The sequence below is a fragment of the Buteo buteo genome, chromosome 5, assembly GCF_964188355.1.
Source record: "Buteo buteo chromosome 5, bButBut1.hap1.1, whole genome shotgun sequence".
NCBI lineage: Eukaryota > Metazoa > Chordata > Aves > Accipitriformes > Accipitridae > Buteo > Buteo buteo.
In genome coordinates, this window is record NC_134175.1 from 159,130 (window position 1) to 183,872 (window position 24,743).

At 51.1% G+C, this 24,743-nt stretch overlaps 1 long non-coding RNA gene across 1 annotated transcript; it reads right to left on the minus strand.

Annotated features, from left to right (window-relative positions):
- Positions 1–10,537: 10,537 nt before the first annotated feature.
- LOC142030756 (uncharacterized) lies at positions 10,538–18,975 on the minus strand. The gene is made up of 3 exons (XR_012650272.1): positions 18,732–18,975; positions 18,343–18,401; positions 10,538–13,066 (listed from the first exon to the last, which is right to left on the minus strand). It is a non-coding gene; the product is annotated as an uncharacterized LOC142030756 (long non-coding RNA).
- Positions 18,976–24,743: the final 5,768 nt, after the last annotated feature.

The following is a 24,743-nucleotide window of genomic DNA, read 5'->3' on the forward strand; positions in this document are numbered from 1 at the left end:
CGGCCCCAGCAGCCTCACTGCCCGCACCTGCGGCTCCTCCAGCCCCGGCCCGCAGCTGGGGGACCGAAATCCGGAACAAAACTCCTCAACACCCCTGGGAAGTTAAGCAGCAGGCACTTCCTCGATTGAATGAAAGATGGCAAGAGTCATCTCATTTGGAAGAGGTGTTAACTGGGGTCAAAATACAGATTTTAATACCCATCTTATTTTAGTTCTAAGACTTGGCGATTGCCAGGTATCATCTTTTCCATTTACCCAGGTCCACCAGCGAGGCCACAAGGGAGATTTCTTCCAGAGAGAGGATAGAGTTATTAAGTCTAAAGTCCACCATTTGCTTTTCTCCTTCATGAAAAGATGAGTGGATCATTTATCATCACTAGTCACCCAAACAGTTAACCCTGAACTTTTCACCTGTCCTTTAATACAGTCAACTCCAAGCTAAATTTTTTCCGTCATTAAGAGGGGACCAAAGATCATTTAAAATATTATTATACTTTCTACAAATACATCCCCATCTTAGAGCTTTAGCTACTAGAGAAAGTCTTTGGAGTTTTGGGGTCAGAGGAGCTGCAAGTATAAACTTTCATACAGCTCTGTTGAGGATGTGTGATTTTTCTCTGGTTGTCTAAAGCAGTCTAAATTTCCACAGACGGTCCCGACTCTGGGTGGCTCTAACAAGGATCCTGGAACTCCAGGAAATTCTAAACAGCGTTTTATATTTCAAATATGATGCCAAGTTCCTTTTTGCACTTGTCTCTACGGTTTTGGCAACTGACAGCCCCAAGGGGTGCCCGTACAAGTGTCTCCCGAAGGGCGATTAAATTAATTCTTTTGTCCACGAGGTGGATGGTTTGGTAATGTTATAATTCACAACGCTCTAATTCCTTCTTTCAAATTTAAAAAAAAATAATTGCCTTTTAAATCCATCCCATTTAATTTGCTAAAATGATTCTCATTGTTCTGCATCTTTTCTCAAGTTTTGGTTAAATTCAATGTCAATATTCTTCACGGAACTAGATTTTCATCTGACTTTGGAATCGGAAGGCAGCCTGTTACTGAGGTTCAATTTTGTGTCTTTACCAAACTTTGAATCAATTACAAAACTAGATATTTTTTTTTTTTAATCCAAATTACAAAAACGGTTAACATCAAGATTAATAGCTCAAACAATAATTGTTTCATTTTGTTTATCTCATGTTTAGAACCCCTCAAAAAAACCCACATAAACCCTATACACACACAAAAAGATTACTGCCCTCGACAATATTCCTAATAGCAACCCCAACCGTATAAACTTTACACAACTGTTTTCCCAAATAGATAACGTGAAACTTACTTATAGATTTTCAGGTTTAAAGGGCCAGTTTCTTTAGACTTCCAATTTCTTGTTGGTGCTTTCTTTATTCTTGAATAATGAAGCCAAGGTTCTTCTCCCAGACCTTTACTGCTATAAGGGTTGTTAAAATGACTCGATACGGTCCTTTCCACTTCTCCGTGATTTTATATATATTCAATCTAATCTCCCGGTCGGAAGGGATGCGCTGCTACGTCCAATTCTAAGGGTCCAGCTGTGGAGACATACTGACAAAGTTCCTGAAAAGAATTGCTTAAAGAAATCATAACACCTTTTAAAAACCTATCTCCAAAGGCATTCAAGATACTCAGAACGTAGGACTCTTGATATGGTCTTTCATACAATATTTCATAGTGACTTCAATTTGCTTTCTCTTCTGGCTATACTCTGATTCTTAATAGAGCCATGGGTAATGCTCTAACCCATGTGAGTGAGGTTTCCTGACAAATTTTACTCGACTGTTGCTTAAGGGTATAGTTCATTCTCTCTCTCTCTTTCCCCCCCCCCCCCCCACTTGCTTGTGGTCTATGTGGGGTGTGATAGTCTCAATCTATAGATAATACTTTGCTCAACTTGTCTCCTAATCTTTGCTATAAAATGAGGGCCATTGTCAGATGACATTCTTACAGGCACCCCACATTTTGGTATTATCTCTTTGAGCAAGACTTTGACTACTTCCCTTGCTTTCTCGGTGCGACAAGGGAAAGCCTCGGGCCACCCAGTAAAGATATCAACTAAAACTAGGATAGATCCTTCTTTTCAAGGCAATTCTATAAAATCAATTTGCTAATATTCTCCTAAAAAAAATTCCTTCTTTAATAATCCCAAAGATGATCGTATTACTGATTCGGGGATAATTTTATATATAAATTTCACATCCGCTTATAATTGTTTAAGCAATCTTTGTCATATTTCGCTTTCTGTTCCCCAGTATACTTTGTGATGTTCAGCTCGGGCAACTTCTCTTATTATTGTGGGTGGGACTCTTATTTGACCTGTCGGTGTTACAGCCTATCCTGTTTCATTTTGTTAGCCTGTCATCTAATAATTAATTCTTCATCTTTTTCATTATACATTGGAGTTTCTTTAGGCAACTTTATACTTTTCTCTGGAACTAGTGCTAGGATGCCTTTTTCTGCAGCCTCTTTAGCAGCTTTATCAGCCAGTCGGTTACCTGCGTTCGGACCGGTCTTACCTAACTGATGTGCTTTACAGTGCATTATCGTGACTGCTGTTGGTTTTTGAATGGTTTCTAACAATTTCAGTATTTGTTCTGCGTGCTGAATGGTGGTTCCTTGCGCAGGTAACAGTCCTCTTTCTCTCCGTATCGCTCCATGTGCGCGTACTGCTCCAAAAGCATACTTTGAGTCTGTCCAAGTGTTGACTCGCTTTCCTTGACTTAGTTCCAGAGCTCGAATAAGAGCTATCAATTCAGCCTTTTGGGCAGATATCGTCGAAGGCAAAGTTGGCAACGCAATTACCTCCTCAGTAGTTATTGTCTATCTTGATAAACGTTTTCCTTCACAGATGGAACCGCTTCCGTCGGCATATAGTTCCCAATCCGTTTCTTCTAGCGGCACATCTCAGAGATCCAGTCGGCTGGAGTAAACTCTTTCGATTGTCTGCAAGCAGTCACGTTCCAGTTCTCCTTTAACTTGATCAGTTGTGGAAAACGCAACAGGGTTAACGGTGGTAGTAGTTTTTAGGTAAACATCATCTTGTTCCAGCAACACCACTTGGTATTTCAGCATCCTGCTAGGGGATAACCAATGCCCCCCTTTCTGTTTTAGCACAACCGTTATCATATGGGAAACGTACAGTAATCCTTTGTCCTCAGGTTAAACTTACGAGCTTCCTGGATCAGTAGCACAGTTGCAGCGACGGCTCTCGGACGACCAGAGCATCCCAGACTCACATTACCTAATCGCTTCGAGAAGTAGGCCACAGCTCGCCCACTTGGCCCTAAATATTGGGCCAGGATACCCAGAGCTATACCTCTTCTTTCACAAGCAAAAAGTTCAAGTGTCTTTGTGAGATCTGGCAGGCCTAGGGCTGGCACCCCTATTACAGCCTGTTTCAATTCTTGGAAAGTAGCTTTCTGGGCATCGGTCCAATCCATTGTTTGAGGTTTTGAGCTGCTCCTATAAAGGTCAGGCCAGCAAGCCACAATTTATCATCTACAGGTGACACCACTCGACCATTCCCGGAAATGCTCGTCATTAATTTTTTTCGTCTTATGTTCGGGGAGACGACAAATTGCCTCTTTTCTCTCAGTTCCCAATTGTCTCTGCCCTTTTAGGATTTTAAAACTCATTTACATAAGTTTCTTCTTTCTGGGTTATTTGGTTTTTTTCTTTTGACGCTCGATATCCACTGATTCCCCAAAAGTTCAAAAAGTTAATAGTTAACTTTGTGCATTGTTCTTCCGTCTCGGCTACAATTAACAGATCATCCATATATTCCGGCAAGATTTCTTGATTACTTTCTTTCTTCCAAATCTCTAAGTCTCGTGCCAATTGATTTCCAAAAACGGTAAGACTATTCTTAAAGCCTTGAGGCAAGACTGTCGACGTATATTGTGTTTTTCTCCCAGTCTCAGGATTTTCCCATTCCAAAGCAAAAACCTCTTGACTATTGGGATCCAAGGGAATACGGAAAAAGGCATCTTTTCGGTCTAACACTGTGAACCATTCTTGTTTCTCCGTTAGGGTCGTTAACAAAGTATAAGGATTTGCTACTACCGGATGAATATCTTGTACTATTTGATTTATTGCTCTGAGGAGGTCTTGAACTAATCTATCATCTTTTTCATTAGCCTTTTAACAGGCAAGATCGGGGTGTTATATCTGGATTCACATTCTATTAACAATTTGTATCTTAAAAATTTTTGTATTACCATTACTAACCCTTTCTGACTTTCCGGTTTTAGGGGGTATTGTTTAATTCTTACCGGATTCCATCCTGGCTTTAAATCAACTCTCACGGGTTCTGCTTTTCGGATTTACCAGGAACTTCCCAGTCCAGACGATTGGAATTACAGCATTAGACTTTGACTGGTATAATCTTCTGCTGTCGGTAACCATCCTGTTAACAACAAAGCCACTGCTTCGATACGTTTAGTTTCTGGAATTAAAATTTTAATCTCTCCATTTTTAAATTTAATTTCTGCCTCTAAGTTCTCAAATAGATCTCTCCTTAACAGGAGTTTAGGAGAATTTGGCACATACAAAAACTGCTGAGTGACCCGTTGCTTTCCTAATTTCATTGTGAAAGACTTAAAGAAGGGTCTAGTTTCTCGTTCACCTGTTGCACCGACACCACCAATTTCTTCAAAACTTAACTCTCCCTCTAAGGTATTTAAAGCTGAAAAGGTGACTCTAGTGTCAATGCAAATTCAATTTTCTGTTCTCCCAGTTTAGCTGTAACCAGAGGTTCTGCTGGGAGACTCCCTTCCGGTCCCCGTCAGATACGTTCACTTAAAAAGAACAAATCTACATGTGGCACTTTATTCCAGTTACTCTCTCTCCTACAAAACGACAGTAATCGCAATATAGTATTGTAACTCAAAGTTCTGTTCGTTTACCATTTTTCCTGCAACTCACCCCAACGTGCCAATAAACATCCCGACGCTGATGTTTTTGGTACCTTTTCATCAGCAGTTCCATTTCCTGCACTCTTATTCTTAAACAATTTTGCTAATGCCATTATACTTCTATACATTCAAATACCAACTACCAAACAAATGCAAATGACAATCGTCCCAAATAATACACAAAGTCCAACCCAGCAATAGCTTTCGCTTATGACTTACGGGCAGACGCCTAGGCTTCCACTGCAGACGGGGACCCTCCAAGCCCCAACCCTGCGAAGCTTTCGCCACGCCTCACAGGCAGGCTTTCCAAACAAATTCCAAAGCAGCGGCGCCTCACCTTTTTTCCAGGGAACGCTGCGAGGAGCTTTGCGAGTCGAGGGTGACGGTTCTCCCCGACAATACCTCGGTGCCGGCCGGAGTTCGATCGACACTCGATCTCGTCCAGTCTCACTCGCAAGGTCCCATCTGGGTCGCCAAAACCGTTACCAAAATCCAGAATAAAACTCCTTAACACCAACGTGAAGTTAAGAAGCGGGCACTTTGTTTATCGCAGCGCTGGGGACACGGGGGATCGCTCCTCCAAAGGCGTGCCCCACTTAGTATCAAAATCCACCAGTTTTCACAGACTTTTTCTGTCAGGTCATTGTTACCTAAGCTCCTTCTGTAAAAATGCATACTATGCTCGTTCTTAAATTTAACCTTTATAATGATCGGTCCTTTGATTATATAACCTTATCAATATTCTTATTTAAAAACAATCATTGGTCAGTTACACTTAGCTCTGCTGACTGGCATCTTCGATACTCAAATCGAGATGGGAAGGGTAAGGGGGTTTCCAAGCAGCAAACTGGTGTCCACGACAGTTTCCTTGGTTTCCTGAAACAGAACGTAGAAAAGCCAGTAACTTCCTGGTGAGGTTTCTAGGGTTAGCTCTTTCAAACTTTAACAATGTTAAGGTTCCTAGAGTCACGCGTAACACAGTTCCTAAAGTTTCTATGGCTACGTTTCAAACTTGACAATCCTATACGTTATGCTTCACAATTTTACTTCTTAATCAAACCTAACTCTTCTATGTGATTAAATTTTGATTTCTTTACCAGAATACTTGCAACAGCCGGAGCCCAGCAGGAACAGGGGGGGCACGGCCCGACCCCCCCAGCGCCTCACCTCCTCCTCCTCCCCTGGGCTCCCTCACGGCCCCTCGCCCCGTGCAGAGGGAGCGCAAACGCAGCCCGGAGGGCAAAGAGGACGGACGGCCAGCGTTTATTCAGTCAGTCGCGTGCCCATCGAGTCCCGCCAGCGAGTCTGCTCCGGGGCTCGGGGCGCCCCCCGGCGCTCCCCCTGCCCCTCAGACACCTCTGATAGCCTATTTCCATACATTCTGTATGGCACGTCTAAATATTGGTATGGTTTTAATATTTTGTACCAGCTGTGGAAACTGGTTTGCTGCTAGGTGACTGCAAAAGTGAGATTTGGTAAATAATTATTAGAAATCTTATACTAACACTACCATTGAAACAATAGACAAAAGTATAGCCAAGCAATCGACTAGCAGAGGTAGGTACTCCTAAGTTTTGCAGTTCTTTGCTCTTATGACTAGATGTTCCTGGACGCTAGATGAGAACAATGCTGAAACTGACCACACGTGATTGAAACTGCGTTAAGCTTCAAGATCAAAGAACAAGGACAAGAATAAAGACTTCGAGGACAGCCAGCAAGAACTTCAAATGGGTCGGTGGTCGCAAAAGCAGCCCTTCGACTCAAATGGATCCTTCATTGCGCGTGATCGGATGTAGGCAGTACTATGATAATCGGTTGCCATCGTTTTTACGTATATGTATTCTAATCTGATTAACATGCAATTACTTATTCTATATAACCTGTTTGTGCTAAAGCGGTGGCATGCACGCTAGGTGGAACTATCCCCCGTGCATCCAGCGCTGCAATGAAGAATGCCTGCTTTCTAAAACTCCAAAACGAGTCTTAGGGAGTTTCTTCGACCGGCTTTTCAGTATCAGAGGTACAAGGGAGGAAGGAAAAAGAAACAAAAGAAAAAAGAAAAAAAACAGGCAGCGGTGTGGGAAAGAGAGGGGACCAGGGGAGGGGCAGGGAGGGACCAGAACGCAGAAGAGGGGAGTCAGGGCCCCGAGGGCCCGGGGCTCACCACAGCTCTTGTTCTTGGCGCTGCCAGGAGAATTTGCCAGTTCAGACGCTTCTTTCCGCTCCTCTCCCGCTCCCCTCCTCTTCTGTAACTCCGGCGCCACGGCCGTCCTCCCCCTAGGAGAACACGCGCCTCGTAGGTCTTGCAAGACGAGGCTTCCCAGGCACGGAGCCTCGCTCGCTCGCTCGCACACTACGTGGCCGTACCGCGCCGTCGGTGCTGCATACGGACCCTGCGGACTACAAAGAGGGATCCTTCCACACGTGGAGAGGCAGGCTCTCTCTTGCCTGCAGCGGGAGGCAGCTGCCGGCCGGCCGGCCTTCCATTTCTTCTTCTCTACCTTTCTGTGGCCTCTCCAGCTTCAGCCGCAGCAGCTCCTGCCCGCAGCCGGTAAGCGCCCCGCCTGTCCCCTCGTGCTCCCGCGCCGCGAGGAGAGGGAGGCCGGGCAGAGACAGCGCGTGCCAGCTTTCCTTGCCGGCGGCGTTTCCTTACCGGGAGGAAGCAACGAGCGCGGCGGCACCTCCCGCCGGTGCCGCATTGCCGTTACCGTCGGACGGCACGTGCAGGACCGGGGCAGCCCCGCGCACTCGCAGCCTCCGGGCTGCAGTACCGAACATTGGTCGCGGGGTGGCAGCGGCGAGCGCTTGGCACAACGCGCCAGCGCGCATGCGCGGCACCCCAGCTGCAGTACCGAACTCTGTTCAATAGGTGGCGGAAGAGAGCGCTGGAGAAACGCGCCGCTACCGCGCATGCGCGGCTCCCGAGCCGCTGTACCGCGTTTTGGTTGCCAGGCAACAGCAGGAGGGCGGCAAAGGCCGCCACCGCGCATGCGCGGCTCCCGAACGCCAGTGCGGCGTTTCGGTTGCCAGGCAACAGCACGAGCGCCGTAAACCGCGCAGCCGCGCATGCGCGGTGGCCGAGGCGTCGTGTCGCGCCTTGGTTGCCAGGCAACAGCGGCGAGCGCCGTAAAAGGCGCATCGCGCATGCGCGGTGCCGAGCTGCCGTAACGCGCTCTGGTTGCCGGGCAACGGCACGAGCGCCGTAAACCGCGTCGCCGCGCATGCGCGGTGGCCGAGGCGTCGTGTCGCGCTTTGGTTGCCAGGCAACAGCGGCGAGCGCCGTAAAAGGCGCACTGCGCATGCGCGGATGCCGAGCTGCCGTAAAGCGTCCCGGTCGCTGGGCAACACCAGGAGCGCCGCCGCGCATGCGCGGTTGCCGCCACGCCGTGTCGGAGCTCCGGCGACTCGGGGAGGCGCCCGTTGGCCGCGCCTGGGGGGCGCCCGCCTCCGTCCCCTCTTCCCTTCTATCGGCTCTCGGGGAACTGCCCAGCGCTGCCCTGGCCCGGCTCGCCTCCGGCGGACCGGGAGCCTGCCGTGGCGGCCGCTTCGCAGCTTCCCGTCCCGCCAGCCCCGGGCGGCCAGGAGGCATCCCCCGCCGGAGCGGATCGCTCGCCTCACCCGCGGTCCCGGCGCTCGCCCGCTGCCGCCGAGACCCGCGCCCTGCGCGCCGCCACGGTGCTCCCGGGCGCCGCGCATGCGCCCGCCCTCGACGGCGCGCCGGGGGGGGGGGGGGGGGGGGTCAGAGCCGGCGCGCCAACGCCGGGCTGCAGTACCACACTTTGCCCACAAGGCGGCAGCACCCGACGCGGCGGCGCTGCTGCGCACCTGTGCGGTGCCGGCGCTGCTGTTCCGCGCTTTGCCCGCTGAGCGCCCGCCCACACCGCGCACGGGGGGCGGCAGCGGCGTTTCCTTACCGGGAGGAAGCAACGAGCGCGCCGGCACTCTCCCCCCGTGCCGCACTGCCGTTACCGTTGGACCACGGGTGCCGTTACAGGGGCACCACCGCGCCTTTGCAGCCTCCGAGCTGTAGGACCCCATTTTGGTCGCCGGGCAGCAGCATCCCCACAACGATCCTCTTCGGAGCAGCGGCTGGATGAGGGATGACTGACAGCTCAGCCCAGCAGAGACCAGACACAGGCGGCAACTACTTACTGGGGGCACAGGGCTTACGTTGCCCTGCCCTTTCCCCACTCGCAGCCCAGGCAGTCATCTTCATCGCCTCCGTTCCAAAAAGCACCCGAGGGCCTGGAGCGTTTACAGCAGTCAAGTGCAAAGAACAGACCATTCGGGTGCTCGCTTCTGTCCCTGCCCCCCCACCCCATTATCTAGAGAGGAGAAGCAGCACAGGGAGCCTGCAAACGGCAGGGGGGAGGGGGGGTGGTCCCCTGGACCAAGCCCCCAGGGACTGCTGTAGCCCTCTGCATGTGGCATCAGGGTTGCGGGAGTGACAGCAGCCAGTCAACAGATGCTGGCGACAGATTTTAAAAACAAAAACATAACGCCTGGTGCAGCTGACAGCCTGAAGGCAGGCCACAAGAGACCCAAAGCTGCTCTGTGCCAGAGGGGCAGCTCTGTTCAGCAGGGAACGCCGCGCACCAGATGCCAGCGGCCCACCTGCAAGCGAGCGATACCCTGGCGACCCTGGGGCTCAGTTGGGGTGGGCGCACCTTTCCTCACCTCCGTGCTGTCAGAACTCTGCTCTCCCAATCCTGCGCGCACACAAGGCTTCTTGTGCGGGGCTTGTCTCTTATCGAAGAAACGCTGCACGGTGTTACTTACCGCCCCGCCCTCCGGCGTGCAAAGGAATCAGCCGTGAAGCAGGGATAGCAAAGAGGCCTGTCGGGATAGTAGTAGTCCTCAGCAGATGACCGCAGAGCCCTCGAGGTTCCATCTTTGCTCCCTACAGGAGCGTGGCTCCGCACTCCTTGCCGCTCCCGCCAGCAAGCGACACAATTGCCCTTTGCCGCCTGCAACACGCAGTACCTGCACGGCCCCAGTACTGCCGCTTACAGAGCGAGAGGCGCTCGCTATAAAGCGGCAATGAAGAACAAGGACGGCCCGTCAAGATGGCAGGACGAACATAGAAAGCCTCCAGCATTAGCCAGGCGGGGCTTGCAACTCACCTCGTGTCGTGGTTTAACGCCAGCCAGCAACAAAGCCCCACGCGACCGCTCACTCGCTCCCCCGCCCCCAGTGGGACAGGGAGACAATCGGAAGGGCGAAAGTGAGAAAACTCGTGGCTTGAAACGAAAACAGTCTAATCATTAAAAAGAAACAACAACAACAACTTGCAAGGAAAAGAAGAAGGAAAAATGACAGAGAATGGGGTGCAGGCAGCATGCCAGGGGTCTGGAGCCTGATGGATGATGCGGGGGGGGGGGGGGGGGGGTGGTGGTGGTGGTGGTGTGGATTATGGAAGAGGGAAAGGAAGCGGGGGGGGACAACAGGGGGGACGGGACAGGAGACAGAAGAGCAGGGCATGCGGGGGGGAAACAACTCGCGTGGGTTAAAAACTCGCATGGGTGAAGGGGGCGGGCTGGAGCAGCAGGGGGCATATGGGGGAGAAACACACGCGGGGGGGGGGGGGGGGGGTAGGTGAGGGTACAGAGGTGCATGGGGGGACACGGGTAGGGATGACCTACCCCAGGGAGTCCACCCAGGATGATCCACAGCAGGTAACTCGCCTGGGATAACCCGCAACAGAGCATCCACACCAGATAATCCACACTGGGAGGACCCCCAGCAACACCCCTCAAACTGCCTGTGCTTCACCCCCAATCTTCCCCAAACTGGGGAGTTTTCTGCTTTTTCAAAATACTCCGTTTGGGGTGTGTTTCAGTGCTTTTCCACAACATAAAAAGGGGTGATCTTTTGGTTGTGGTTTTGTGCATGAAAATGGGGTGGGTTTTTTGCTTTCCAGCTGCACAAATCCAGGCGGATTTGGCTTTCCCAGGAGTCCCAAATTTGTTTGGTTTTTTCCGTTGCAGACCCAGAACCAGGGGGTTTGGGGTTGTCCTGGTTTCGGCTGGAATAAAGTTCATTTTCTTCTGACTAGCTGGTACAGGGCCATTTTGGATTTAGAATGAGAACAATGTTGACAACACACCGATGCTGTAGTTGTTGCTAAGCAGCGTTTAGACTAAGTCAGGGACCTTCCAGCTTCTCATACCGCCCTGCCAGCAGAGGCTGGGGGTGCACAAGAAGAGTCGCTGAGCTAAAGGAGGATGCCAGGTAAACAGGTCAGCTCGAAATACACCACCACCTTTAAAAGTTAAGAGCGATTTGAACACTTAAAATCAGCACTTAGGCTAATCGATACCATTTTGAACACCTTCTTAGCATACAAGTAAACACTCTCGCCGGTGTTGGAAAACGTCTCCTCCCTTCCTTACAGCACTGCTGCAGGGAGATAACCCCGGGAGGCTGCGGGACGAGGTCGTACACAATCAGAATCTACGCTTACGGATCCACCGCAACAGCTACAGCCCTTGCGCTGCTGCTGCTGCTGCTGCTTTGCATCTTGCTTGTTTGGTGAATAAAGCTGAAAGCGAAGTGGAAAACTTCAAAGAGCAAAATGAAAAATAAAGAACAAATCTCAATCATTCACTTTACACTAAAAAGGTGTGCCCATGTTTATATACATCCAATAAAAATACTTATACTATAAAAGTATTTGATTTTCCTTTTCCATTACCTTAGCTTGCACAGCTCTGAATTCATACCATTAAATTATCTCTCTCCAAAGTACACAGTTATAACGGGACTAGGGGTTTTTGTGCGTGTTGCATAACGCGGAGGGACACCTGGTCAGCTGAGCTGCCCAAGAGAGGTGTACTGAACTGCCAGGGAAACGCACCATTGAAAGCCAGACAGAAAGAAAGTACTTCAGAGCACTCCGTCAAAACATCAGGAAAAAAAACCCATAACATTCAGTTGCCTCTCTTTTTAAATGTTTAGACAAATACCTAACTGCTTACATACACCTAACAAATCATATACTACAGCTATCTGGCAGTTACAGTTTAAACAATGCAAGTCAATTTGTAAAATCCCCAGCGCTGCAATACCTCAGACTACCAAAAAGGACTGGCAGATTTCCTAATGCTTTTGGCAGTACTGAAGCATGCAGAGCAACACTTTTTCATGTTATCTCGACCGTTACAACTGAGAAACCAAAGACCAGTGATGCCATCAACTTTAGGAAGATGGGCTGTGCTTGGGTCTTTGGAAGGAAATTGACTTTTTTTTTTTTTTTCTCTCTTTTTTTAAAGAGAGTGAAAAGTCTCATTACTGATGACTTCTACTGTCAAGTTGATCACCTCTGAAGATCCACTCTGATGGGAAGTTCATAAAACAAAATTTCTTTGAGAGAGAAAGACTTCCATTTTGGAAAATCTCTTTCCAACTGAAGTCAAAATTACACACTGTAGGTGAAAGGAAAAAATACATTACTGAAGCAGTAACTCATCAAAACCACCTCAGGACTCACTGTCACTAGTTACAAGGCTGCTAATGCTTCCTGGGAAAGCCTGGAAAACACACAGATGCGACGCCCATTTGCCCTGTTTTGTCCACGTCTCTTCTTTGACCTTGACTGCTTTTAGTACAGATGCTAATTATCTCCGTAACGTTTTTGAGCACTACTATAAGATATTTAAAAAAAAAAAAAATCATTGACTGTAAAAGCATAAAGGTTTTATCATGAAAACAAAGTCTGTTTCTTCTGAACAGCTGAACTCTTAAGAACAGTTTCTTCCCTCTTTTAGGACAAAATTAGTTTCACAGTATCATTTACTAGCAAGCACACAGAAACAGAAGATTATGCTTTCAGGAAGAGAAGATAAACTGAGGGAAGTAAACTTTGTATAGGTGTAACATGCTCCAGAACAGAACTTATTTTTAGTATTTGTGTTAAAATATTTAATGTAAAAAAAAAAAGTAGGAGAGTTGGCACACTCTCAACATTAAAGTCCGTACCGCAAGTACCTTTGGAAAAACACAGACACACATCGTAGGCGTACCTTGTACTTGCAGGCCACTACGGAATCTTTCCGTCTGTCTCGTACCGTCACGGCAGAAGAAAGGGCAACCACGGCGAAACGGTGCCAGCTGACATCCAGCTGAGAGAAGAAAAAAAAAACATTAGCACAAAGCTGGGTAGGAATCCAAAGCTGCCTTTTTTTTTTTTTTTGTGAAGGTTTGTGAAGACAGTACGACTGAGCGGAGGAAAAACTATTTTTGCGTCATCTTCGGTACAGTTGTTGACACGGGCCACTAGAGCTTTTGCATTTTTCAGACGACTGTGCCTTTTTTTTTTTTTTCCCCTTTCTTTTTTGACTCACTGGCAACTTTACTTTCACTAGAACTCACTTTCCTAGATACACGCAGGTGACAGACATAGAGACCTACCGACATTTTCTCAAGCCTTAGTATAGCCGAGGCTTCATCACCCTATACGTCCCAAGTTGAGTATCTTTGCTAAAGAGCACAGCAACATATCTGTCCTTGTGAACTGCCTCGTTGCAAAAAAGGAATCATTTTTTCCAGGCCGTTGCTCCAAACGGGCAAGATCTTTTAAAACCGCAGTTGTGCCACCAAACCCGCTCAGGGTCCCTCCTAGCTTTTGACCACCCTGAGATTTAACAGGCACACGCTCCATTCCATCTTCCAACAGCAAAAATACGTTAACGCTCTCGGACCCAGAGCGCAACCCTACGGATGTCCACGCACACACCCTGCCGTTTTGATGAGGAGCCACCGAGCATCCCTGCGAGCACAGCTGCACGCGCCAGATCGGTTTCCCCTACGCCGCGAGTTACCGGTTCCGGTGAACGTAGTTTCTGACGCTTTAAACCGAAAACCGTATCTCGACGCTTCGCCACAGTAGAAACGACCCATCGCCACAACGCTACAAAAACGCAGTAACACCAATTGCAAACCCACAGCAGCAACAGCTCCAGAAATATTTAGACCAGGAACAAGGGAGAAAAATAAAACAGCTTCATCTCACGCACAGGGGAGCGGCAGGCAGAGAAAAGGGTCGGCATTCTGAGCCCTTACAGAAAACGGGCATTCTCCTTCCGTTCCTCAGCCCGTCCGTTAAGGTCTAAATACCGCAACACTACTACGGCAACGTCGAGAGCAGGGAACAGCAGCCCTGCCGCTGGACTTGCCGCTGACCCACGCTATTTACGTAGCAGGACGCGTACGCAGAGGGACACGTTTTGCCACACGAAGCCCTGAACTTCCTGAAAATTTACGTTTACCAAAAAAAGCCATTTGGAACATATTGCCAAACAACATTCGGCAAGAAAGCTTTGATGCCTTTGACACACGCAAGTTTTTGGTCACTTGCTATTTGCTTCCTGTTGCTGCTGCTGTTCTTCCTTCAGAAATTCTACTCGTAGCCCAGTTATTCACTACTGGTTCAAGCATTTGCCTTCCTGGTATTACCAGCACATTCACAGAGGCAAATAACTTACTTGCTCTTCTACAATTATCCAAACGACAATTACAGCCATGAAAGAGAAGGAGAGGTCAGGCAGCAGAAGAGCTCTGCAGGCTGGCACCAGTCAATATTGCACTCTCGAAGAACAAACAACAACAAAACAAAACCGTGACCCTGTATCCTTCTTTCCCTTCCCCCCCCCCCCCTTCTTCTTTCAGAGCTCATCCCTGCCTCAGCATTTTGTCTTGTCAGAGCACGAAGCGCAGGTGATCCGTACCCTGACTGTAGGTAATTAGGGCCTGGCGGTCGGAAGATCTCGCGTTGTACGGAAAGTTAGAGCCCAGCGCCAATTTTGCCAGCGCCATCCCCCAAAAGGACCAACCACGCCTTTTAGCGACTGCTCTGTTAGCACTGAATCAGTTCCCCCGGGGGGAGGAAGTAAATAGTCCCACCCAAAAACATTGGGCCACTCGAGCATTAGAAGAAGGCCCGCTAGTTATAATCAGGAATGAGTTAGGAGAATGGGAACAAGGATGGAGGCTAGTCCTTACAGGGCGGGGGTACGGCGCGGTCAAAAAAGACGGAAAAGTTAGGTGGTGTCCGCTTAAGTCCATTAAACCAGACCTCCAGAATAAAACTAATGAAAACTGTGAGTTTTTGTCCACAGGACCGGATCATCGGACGCCCCCGTGATCCATACTTCCCGATGGCAACAGAAAGTGACGAGCCGGCAAGCGTCCCGTCCGAACCAGAAGATTCCGCACCGGCGGAGCCCGGACAATATCTAAGCAACCTCGGCAAGGGAAAGTTCCGATGCTTTTGTGTAATCCTGATTTTAAAGCTTATCATTGCAGGAAAGGCAGAACCAGATTACAATCCCCATCGGCCATTCAGGTGGGTCCTACAAGACCTCACCAGCGATCGAGTGATAGCGGTAAACGTGACAGCAGGCCCCCCAACTTTCGTGGTAACAAATTTCGATTTGTTCCCTAAACGTGGAAGTCCTAAATCAATATGGGGAACGTATTGGTGTCCTAGTTCAAACCCAGGGAAGAGTTACTGTAACTATCCAGGACGTTGGTTTTGTGGGTACTGGGGATGTGAAACTATCGTGACGAGCAATAGATGGAAACCAGAAATAGAGGACAAAAATTTGCAAGTAGAATGGGGACCAAACGGGTGCAATCGTCCAAAATTCAGACCCAATGGATGGTTAGCCAACAAAGGTACCTGTTCCCATCTGGTTTTGAAGATCCAGAACCCGGCTAATATGGGATGGGTCGTGGGAAGGAGGTGGTCAGTATTCATTCACAGCGCTTTCAAAGATCCAGGAACAGTGGTACAGATCCTTAAAATAATCTCACAAACACCCCAAGCGATCGGGCCTAATCCAGTTCTCAACCCACCAACACCGATATATAGCAAAACACACGATATCGAAGTTACAACCCCCGATAACGTCCAAACCCCTTACAAAAATCTTCTTTGGAAAATAATGCAAGCTAGCTTCCAAGTATTGAACGAGACAAATCCAAATCTTACAGAGCATTGCTGGTTATGTTACGGAATAAGACCACCCTTTTATGAGGCCATAGGAGTAAGTGACCTACCCATGCAGACAAATGATGCAAACCCAGCCCAGTGTATATGGGACACAGAAAAACAAGGCATTACGTTATCACAGGTGGTAGGGAAGGGAGTGTGTGTAGGCAAAGTCCCAGAGCATAGAGAACAACTGTGTTCCAATAAGATGCTGAGTAAAGCCTCTACCAAATGGTTAATACCAACCAAAAATGCCAAGTGGGTCTGTTCTACTACCGGAGTTACGCCTTGTTTGTCATTAGAAAGCCTTCATAGGTCCTCAGAACATTGTATCCAAGTGTCCATAGTCCCAAAAATTTTGTACCATCCCGAAGAATTTGTCTATAACTATCAAGCTACCCCAGAACATCATTTGATGAAACGAGAACCCTTTACAACACTAACGGTAGCCACCTTAATGATCTTAGGAACAGCAGGAGTAAGTACGGGAGTAACATCCTTGGTACACCAAAGCAAAGGATTCAGCGCCCTAAGAGTAGCAGTACACGAAGACCTAGCAAGGATTGAACAATCGATAAGTGCATTAGAACGATCAGTTAGATCACTATCCGAAGTAGTGTTACAAAATCGAAGAGGATTAGACCTAATGTTCTTACAGCAGGGAGGAGTATGTGTCGCACTGAGGGAAGAGTGTTGTACATATGCGGATCACACTGGAGTAGTGAGAGACACCATGGCTAAACTGCGAGAAGGACTGGAGAAGCGAAAAAGAGAACGGGACGTGCAACAAAACTGGTACGAATCACGGTTCAACCGTTCGCCGTGGTTGACCACCCTGATATCCTCCTTGATAGGGCCAGTCACGATAATTCTGCTAACATTGATTTTCGGACCTTGTATACTGAAAAAACTTGTGTCGTTTGTCAAAAAACGACTACAAAGCGTTAACATCCTGTTTGTAGAGCACCAACAAATGCTTTAAGAATATTTAACATTGTCCCTAACAATTTCCTGACTTACTCCTTAACTTCCTTACTTACCTGTCTTAACTAATTTACGGTGTTTATAGTTTTTAATATAGTTTTCTACTTAGATTTATAATATATTACATATATTTTTTAAGACTTTTTATAAAACTAAAACATTTTTGCTAATTGTATTAATATAATTTTTATAACTAATTTAACTAATTTAACTAATTTAACGACGCATAGGGAGGGGGGAAATGTAGGTAATTAGGGCCTGGCGGTCGGAAGATCTCGCGTTGTACGGAAAGTTAGAGCCCCTCTCCTAATGACCAATAGTGTTTAATTTACGATGTAAGCAGACGGAAGTGGCGTCGTAAACCAAAGGTATATAACACCGTGTCGACCACTAATAAACGCCATTTGCTGTCCACCACATTGGTGTCCGCAAGCTGATGGACGGGGGTCGCCGTTCCTGAACCAGGTCGCCACGCCTGCATGCCAGGCGACACCTGACGACTTTTGCGTGTGATGAATGCCTGTTCAGAAATAGTCCAGATCTGCAAGACTGGTGTCATTTCTATGGTTTTAATCATCATAACTCAAATTTTATTTACTCACGCATTTGTGAGGAAACTAATTAACTTTCAGACACTGCCTCTCCTTTTTTTGAGGGGTGGGGGTGGAAATGTGTTAGAGACTGAAAAACATTACGATTCAGAGCTCCCAACCACGAGGGAGTGGTGGAGAAATCAATGAAAGCAAAGACCAACAGCAGCAACATCAACTGAAAGTTGGCTTTCATTCCGATCACGTACTTAAGCGACTCTCCTTGCAAGGCTGTGCCTCGGTCCTAGGAATGACTAGTCCCTTTTTGGAAGGACAAACTTTTTCACTTAAAAGTCCTAGACTGAAGACTCCGCTGAACGGAATGGGGATTGTGCCACGGGACAACATGCCATCAACACTCTTAATGGGGAAGGGAAAAAAAAAAAAAAACCAACCAAATAAAAATCAAGTACCAGTTCCCATCATGTTTCACTCATTACATTTCTACTGGCATCTAGGTGCTCAAAAACGAACTACAGGGACACCACATATTCCTAAAAATTCAGTTATACATAAAAAAGTAAAAGGCTATTTCCAACTTGCCCATAAAATCAGTATGAACAGAGAGAAGAGAAACACTCGACCCCCTAAAGAAGCTAACAGGCAGCTCTGAATTTACCAGACAGGAAATTTCATTCTTTCACCTGAACCAAAAACACATCACGGGACCAGTTCAGGAACAGGGCACGATCTGTTAACAGCAATTTTTCCATCAGCTTTTCGGCACTAGCAGCAAATTTGCCTTCTCTGTGGGTTTAACGTGGAGCATCTGTAGTGCCCTCGAACTCGCAAGTGTTCCTCTCCGCTCCCCCAGCCCGATACGTGCGATTACCTGAGCAGCAAGCGGAATTAACCAGGCAGGATTTTCTTCGTGTGACGCGGAAGGTGACGCTGGGAGAAGAGGAGACAAAGAAATGAACCTGCTTGTCACACCCAGCCAACGGTGAAAAGACAGGGGAGGATTCTGCCGGAAGGGCTCTGCACCCCAGGAGCTCCCGCCAGCCGGTTTCTCTCCCCTTTGCCCGGTACCGAGGGGACGACGACACCTCGCCCGCGCCCCCTCGCAGGGGAGGCTGCCCCGGGAGAGCGGGGGGACCCCCACCTCGCTTCTGCCCGTGGGAATGGACCGGGAGAGACCCTCCACGCAGAGACAGGAGCGTGGCGTGGATTGCATGCCCGAGGGAAGAGGCCGGGCTCCCCGCTGGCAGAAGGACAACTCACCTCCCTGCTGCTCGGAGCTGCTTGCTGCGGACAGCCCTGCCCGCGCCCGGCCGCTCTTCCGCCGTGCTGGGAGCGCAGTCCGGCCGACGGACGCTCCAGCGAAAAGACGCTCCAGCTAATCGCGCCCCCTGCTCGGTTACAGCCGCAGGTACTTTCGCCTCTGGCTAATGCACGCTCCAGACAGCGGACACCCCGCCTCGTTCCAGCTCCCGCTTGCTACAGTTCTGGCTCGTTGAAGCCCCAGCTCCGCACTGAAGCTCCGCCTGATTTCAGCTGCTTCTCCTTACAAGCTCCAGCTACGTGCAACGGTCTGGGCTTTCCATAAGGTTGCGTATCAACTGCTGTCAGAACTGGAGCACTAGGATTAAACAGCAGAGTTACACGCCAAGTAAATATTCGTTAAGTTTGGGCGATTAATTACTTAATAACTATTCTGAGCAGCGCAGAAAGAAGAGCTGGACTCAAAGAGGGCACGTGGGGTCTGAAAAGCGCCTTTCCCCCCCACAGACCATCGCAGATGTTGAGCTCGGCCGGCTGCGTGCCGGCCTCCCGAACTTCGGCGTCCGACACAACCAGACCCCCATCTACGGGGAGGGACCACGCACCCTGCCCGCCCCCCGCTTCCCCCCGCAGCCCCCAACACCCTCCCACCCGCCTGCAAAACCAGCCAAGCCGGCTCCCGCTTTTGGCCCCCACACCACCTGACTCGGGGCCCATTTGGGAGCCAAAAAACCCGGCTGCTGAGCCTGTTCTCAAGGCCCAAACACGCAGGGCCGGACCTCTGTTTCTGGGCCCAAAGCCGCGCAGCTCGGTCTGTTTCCGAGCCCCCAAATCAGCCACGCGAGCCTGTTGTCAAGCCCCAGGAACAGAAAACTTGTTCTCCATTTCTGACCCTGCAGTGCCCACGGGCGACGCCGAGCGTAGCCACCCCACAGCCCTGCACCCCCGGGGCCCCACGCGCAGTTTCGGGGAGTGCTCGGGACCTGCAGAGGGCCCGGCCCCACGCCTCTGCAGGGCAGCCCCAGCACAGGCAGGGCGTCGCTTCTCGATTGCCGTTTCAGGCTTTATTTCCCCGCCATCACCGGCACGGCCAGGCCCCCCACCCCAAACCTCCCAGCCGAAGCACCCCCGCGGGTAGCCGGGCCCAGCCACCCAGAAAACAAGAAAACCAAAGAAGGGACAACAAGACAGACAACGTGGGGAAAGGCAAGGAGAAGGACACAGAAACAGAGAGAGCGCGGGAGGGATAGGGAGCAGGACAGAGAGATGGAGCAAGAAAGGAAAAAAGGACAGGAGGCAGAACCAAGGGAAAGAGACAAGGACAGGGAGCAGGACAAAGGGACGGAAGAGGGAAAAAAATTAGCGACGGGCTGCAGGACAGAGATGAAGGGATTCAATAGACACAGGGAGCATGACAGAAGGACAGAGAGGAGACAGACAAAAGGGACAAAGAGCAGGCCAGCATCGGAGGGGAAAAAAAAACAACTGCGATGGGCAGTGGGAGAGAGATACGGAAAAAAGAAAAAAATACTGAGGAACAGAAAAAAGAAAGCAGCGACAGCTAGCTGGACAGGGGGACACCGTTAGAAAGGGCGGGAGAGGGAACGGGGCAGAGAAAGACAGACAGAGAAGGTAGTGAAAGAAAGCAAGGCAGAGGGACAGCAAGGCGGGGCGGGGGGGAAGGGACAGGGGTCTGGACAGAGATGGAGAAATAAGCAGCAAGGACAGAGGAAAAGAGACAGAAAGAGGGACAGGGAACATGGCAGAGAAGGAAAAATCAGGACAGCGGCAGGACGGAGATCAAAAACTGGGACGGTCCTCAGGACAGAGAGGAATACGAATACGAGCAGGGAGCAGGACAAAGGGATACAGCGAGAAACGACGGGACAGGAAGCAAGACAGAGCGACAGACAAGAACGATGACAACGAGAGAGAGCAAGCGAGAAAGACAAAGACCGTGAGAAGCACGGGGCGGTGGGGAATTAGAAAGCGAGGTATCAGGAGCCCTGCAGAGAGAGGGAGGGTGAATAAAAAAGGGGCAGGAAGCAGCACAAAGGGTCACAGAGAGTAAGAGATGACCAGGAAGGAGGACGGGGCCAGTGAGATCCAGAATGACAAAGATAAAAAGCAACAGCGAGCAAGACAAAGGGAGAGAGAGAGAAACAGAAAGTAGGAAGAAGAGAGATAGGAAGGCAGGGACACAGAGCAGCACATAGAGGCACAGAGAGGAAAAGAACGCCAGAGAACAGGCCAGAGAAATTGGGAGGCGGGGAAAGAGGCGGATGCAGATCAGGACAAGGAGATGGAAAAGGAAAAAACAGCAACTGGCTGCAGGACAAAGACGGGGAGGGGCGGGGGGGGAGGAAGAGGGAGTAGGACAAGAGAATAGACAGAAGAGGAGAGGTACGGGGAAGCAAAATTAAAAAAAAAAACAAAACCAAATGTCACAGCAGCATGAGAAAGCGAGGGGGAGGGAGGGAGCGACCGGGACGCACAAGAGGAGCGACAGGGCCCCGAGGGCCCAGCACTCACCACAGCTCTCGCTCTTGGAGCTGCCAGGAGGCCTTGCCAGCTCAGATGCTTCTGTCTCCTTCTCTCCTGCCTTCCTCTTCTGTAACTCCAGTCGCCTGGCTGTCCTCCACATAACGGAACACGCGAGCGCCTCGCTGCTCTTACGAGATGAGGCCCCCTAGACACGTAGCCTCGCTCGCTCGCTCACTACGTGGCCGTACCGCGCTGCTGGTCATGCATACAGACCCCGGCGGTCTGACCTGCTGTGGACTACGAGGAGGGATCCTCCCACACCCAGAGAGGCAAGCTCTCTCTTGCCCGCAGCGGGACGCAGCTGCCGGCCGGCCTTCCGTTTCTTCTTCTCTACCTTTCTGTGGCCTCTCCAGCTTCAGCAGCTCCCGTCCACAGCCAGCAAGCGCTCCGCCTGTCCCTCTGTGCTCCCGTGCCGCGAGGAGAGGGAGGCCAGGCAGAGACAGCCCACGCGAGCCTGAGGCTGCCGCAGTCAACGGCATCCCCGGGGACGAGCGGACAACCGCACTCACAGCGTGGCCTCTGGGAGAGGGAAAGAGGCAGCAGTGACCGTTATTACCGTAGCTCGACCCTGGCCGGAGCCCCTCCTTCCGCAGGGGCTTCCGCAGACGCCGCTCGTTCCCCGCGCCGCTGCTAACGGCACCCACGTTCAGGGAGACTCGAGAACATGGGAGAGCCAGCTTGCTGCCCTCACGACAGGGCTCGGGGGCTGCCTGCGGCTACAGCACGGGCTTCAGGGGAGGGGCTGGAGCTGGGGGCAGCCGCACGGGCCGAGCGGGGCCGGGGGAAGGCGCCGGGGGAGCTCCGGCGACTCGGGGAGGCGCCCGCTGGCCGCGCCTGGGGGGTGCCCGCCTCCGTCCCCTCTTCCCTTCTATCGGCTCTCGGAGAACTGCCCGGCGCTGCCCTGGCCCGGCTCGCCTCCGGCGGACCGGGAGCCTGCCGCGGCGGCCGCTTCGCAGCTTCCCGTCCCGCCAGCCCCGGGCGGCCGGCGGGCAGGAGGCACCCCCCCGCCACCGCCCCGGCCCCCGCCGGAGGGGATCGCTCGCCTCACCCGCGGTCTCGGCGACCGCCCGCCGCCGCCACGCTGCTCCCGGACACCGCGCATGCGCCGGAGGGGCCGGAGCCGGCGAGCGAACGCCGGGCTGCCCCACGCGCAGGACGGCGCACGCGCCTGGGAGGCGCGTCCGCACGGCTGGTCGGGGAGCGGGCGCGGCGGGAAGCCCGCGGAAAACCACGCGAAACCGGCAACGCTCCCGAGTCTGACCTGGTCGGACTCCGGGGGCCGCGGCGGCAGCGAGGACTACGCCGCGCCCGAGAGCCGCGCTGCTGCCCGGCCGCCGAGTCCGCGAAAACTACAGCTCCCGGCATGCCCCGGGAGGCAGCCCGCCCTGCTACCTGACCCCGAGGGGACGCCGCTTCCGTTTCCGCCCAACCCCACGCCGGCGCAGCCGCAGTCCCCGCCGAGCCCCCAGGGCCGGTCCGGGCGGCTCCAGCGCGCTCCCGCCGCGGCACGGCGCGGGCCCCCCCCCCGCCCGGCTCCAGCTTCGGGCAGCGCCCGCCGCCGCCGCCCCGGCACGGCGCGGCCCCCCCCCGCCCGGCTCCAGCTTCGGGCAGCGCCCGCCGCCGCCGCCGCCGCGGCACGGCGCGGCCCCCCCCCGCCCGGCTCCAGCTTCGGGCAGCGCCCGCCGCCGCCGCCGCCCCGGCACGGCACAGCCCCGCTGCCGCTCCGTGCGTGCGACACAGACCCCGCCATCCTCCTCGGGGCTTTCCCCGGGACCCGCCGGGCGACTGCGCAGCCCCGCCACGGGGCCCGGTGAGCACCCCCCCCCACGCGCACGTGCTCCCAGCCGCCGCCCCCCCCCCCGCGCGCGCACGTGCTCCCAGCCCCCCTGTGAGCCCCCAGCTCCCCCCCCCGCCCCCGGCCTTCGGCACAGGCGACCCCACCTCCCCCGGGCCACCCCCGCCTCCGACGTTCGCCGTCCGAGGGGCGCCCGGCCCCGCTCACCTTCTCCCGAGGGGCAGCCGCAGCCCGGCCACCGCTCCACCCCGCTCCGCTCCTGCCTGGGCTCCCACCGGCCCCGCCCCGGCCCCTCCCCCGGCAGCCCCCCCTTTCCAGGGAGGGGCCGGCCCCAGCAGCCTCACTGCCCGCACCTGCGGCTCCTCCAGCCCCGGCCCGCAGCTGGGGGACCGAAATCCGGAACAAAACTCCTCAACACCCATGGGAAGTTAAGCAGCAGGCACTTCCTCGATTGAATGAAAGATGGCAAGAGTCATCTCATTTGGAAGAGGTGTTAACTGGGGTCAAAATACAGATTTTAATACCCATCTTATTTTAGTTCTAAGACTTGGCGATTGCCAGGTATCATCTTTTCCATTTACCCAGGTCCACCAGCGAGGCCACAAGGGAGATTTCTTCCAGAGAGAGGATAGAGTTATTAAGTCTAAAGTCCACCATTTGCTTTTCTCCTTCATGAAAAGATGAGTGGATCATTTATCATCACTAGTCACCCAAACAGTTAACCCTGAACTTTTCACCTGTCCTTTAATACAGTCAACTCCAAGCTAAATTTTTTCCGTCATTAAGAGGGGACCAAAGATCATTTAAAATATTATTATACTTTCTACAAATACATCCCCATCTTAGAGCTTTAGCTACTAGAGAAAGTCTTTGGAGTTTTGGGGTCAGAGGAGCTGCAAGTATAAACTTTCATACAGCTCTGTTGAGGATGTGTGATTTTTCTCTGGTTGTCTAAAGCAGTCTAAATTTCCATAGACGGTCCCGACTCTGGGTGGCTCTAACAAGGATCCTGGAACTCCAGGAAATTCTAAACAGCGTTTTATATTTCAAATATGATGCCAAGTTCTTTTTTGCACTTGTCTCTACGGTTTTGGCAACTGACAGCCCCAAGGGGTGCCCGTACAAGTGTCTCCCGAAGGGCGATTAAATTAATTCTTTTGTCCACGAGGTGGATGGTTTGGTAATGTTATAATTCACAACGCTCTAATTCCTTCTTTCAAATTTAAAAAAAAATAATTGCCTTTTAAATCCATCCCATTTAATTTGCTAAAATGATTCTCATTGTTCTGCATCTTTTCTCAAGTTTTGGTTAAATTCAATGTCAATATTCTTCACGGAACTAGATTTTCATCTGACTTTGGAATCGGAAGGCAGCCTGTTACTGAGGTTCAATTTTGTGTCTTTACCAAACTTTGAATCAATTACAAAACTAGATATTTTTTTTTTTTAATCCAAATTACAAAAACGGTTAACATCAAGATTAATAGCTCAAACAATACTTGTTTCATTTTGTTTATCTCATGTTTAGAACCCCTCAAAAAAACCCACATAAACCCTATACACACACAAAAAGATTACTGCCCTCGACAATATTCCTAATAGCAACCCCAACCGTATAAACTTTACACAACTGTTTTCCCAAATAGATAACGTGAAACTTACTTATAGATTTT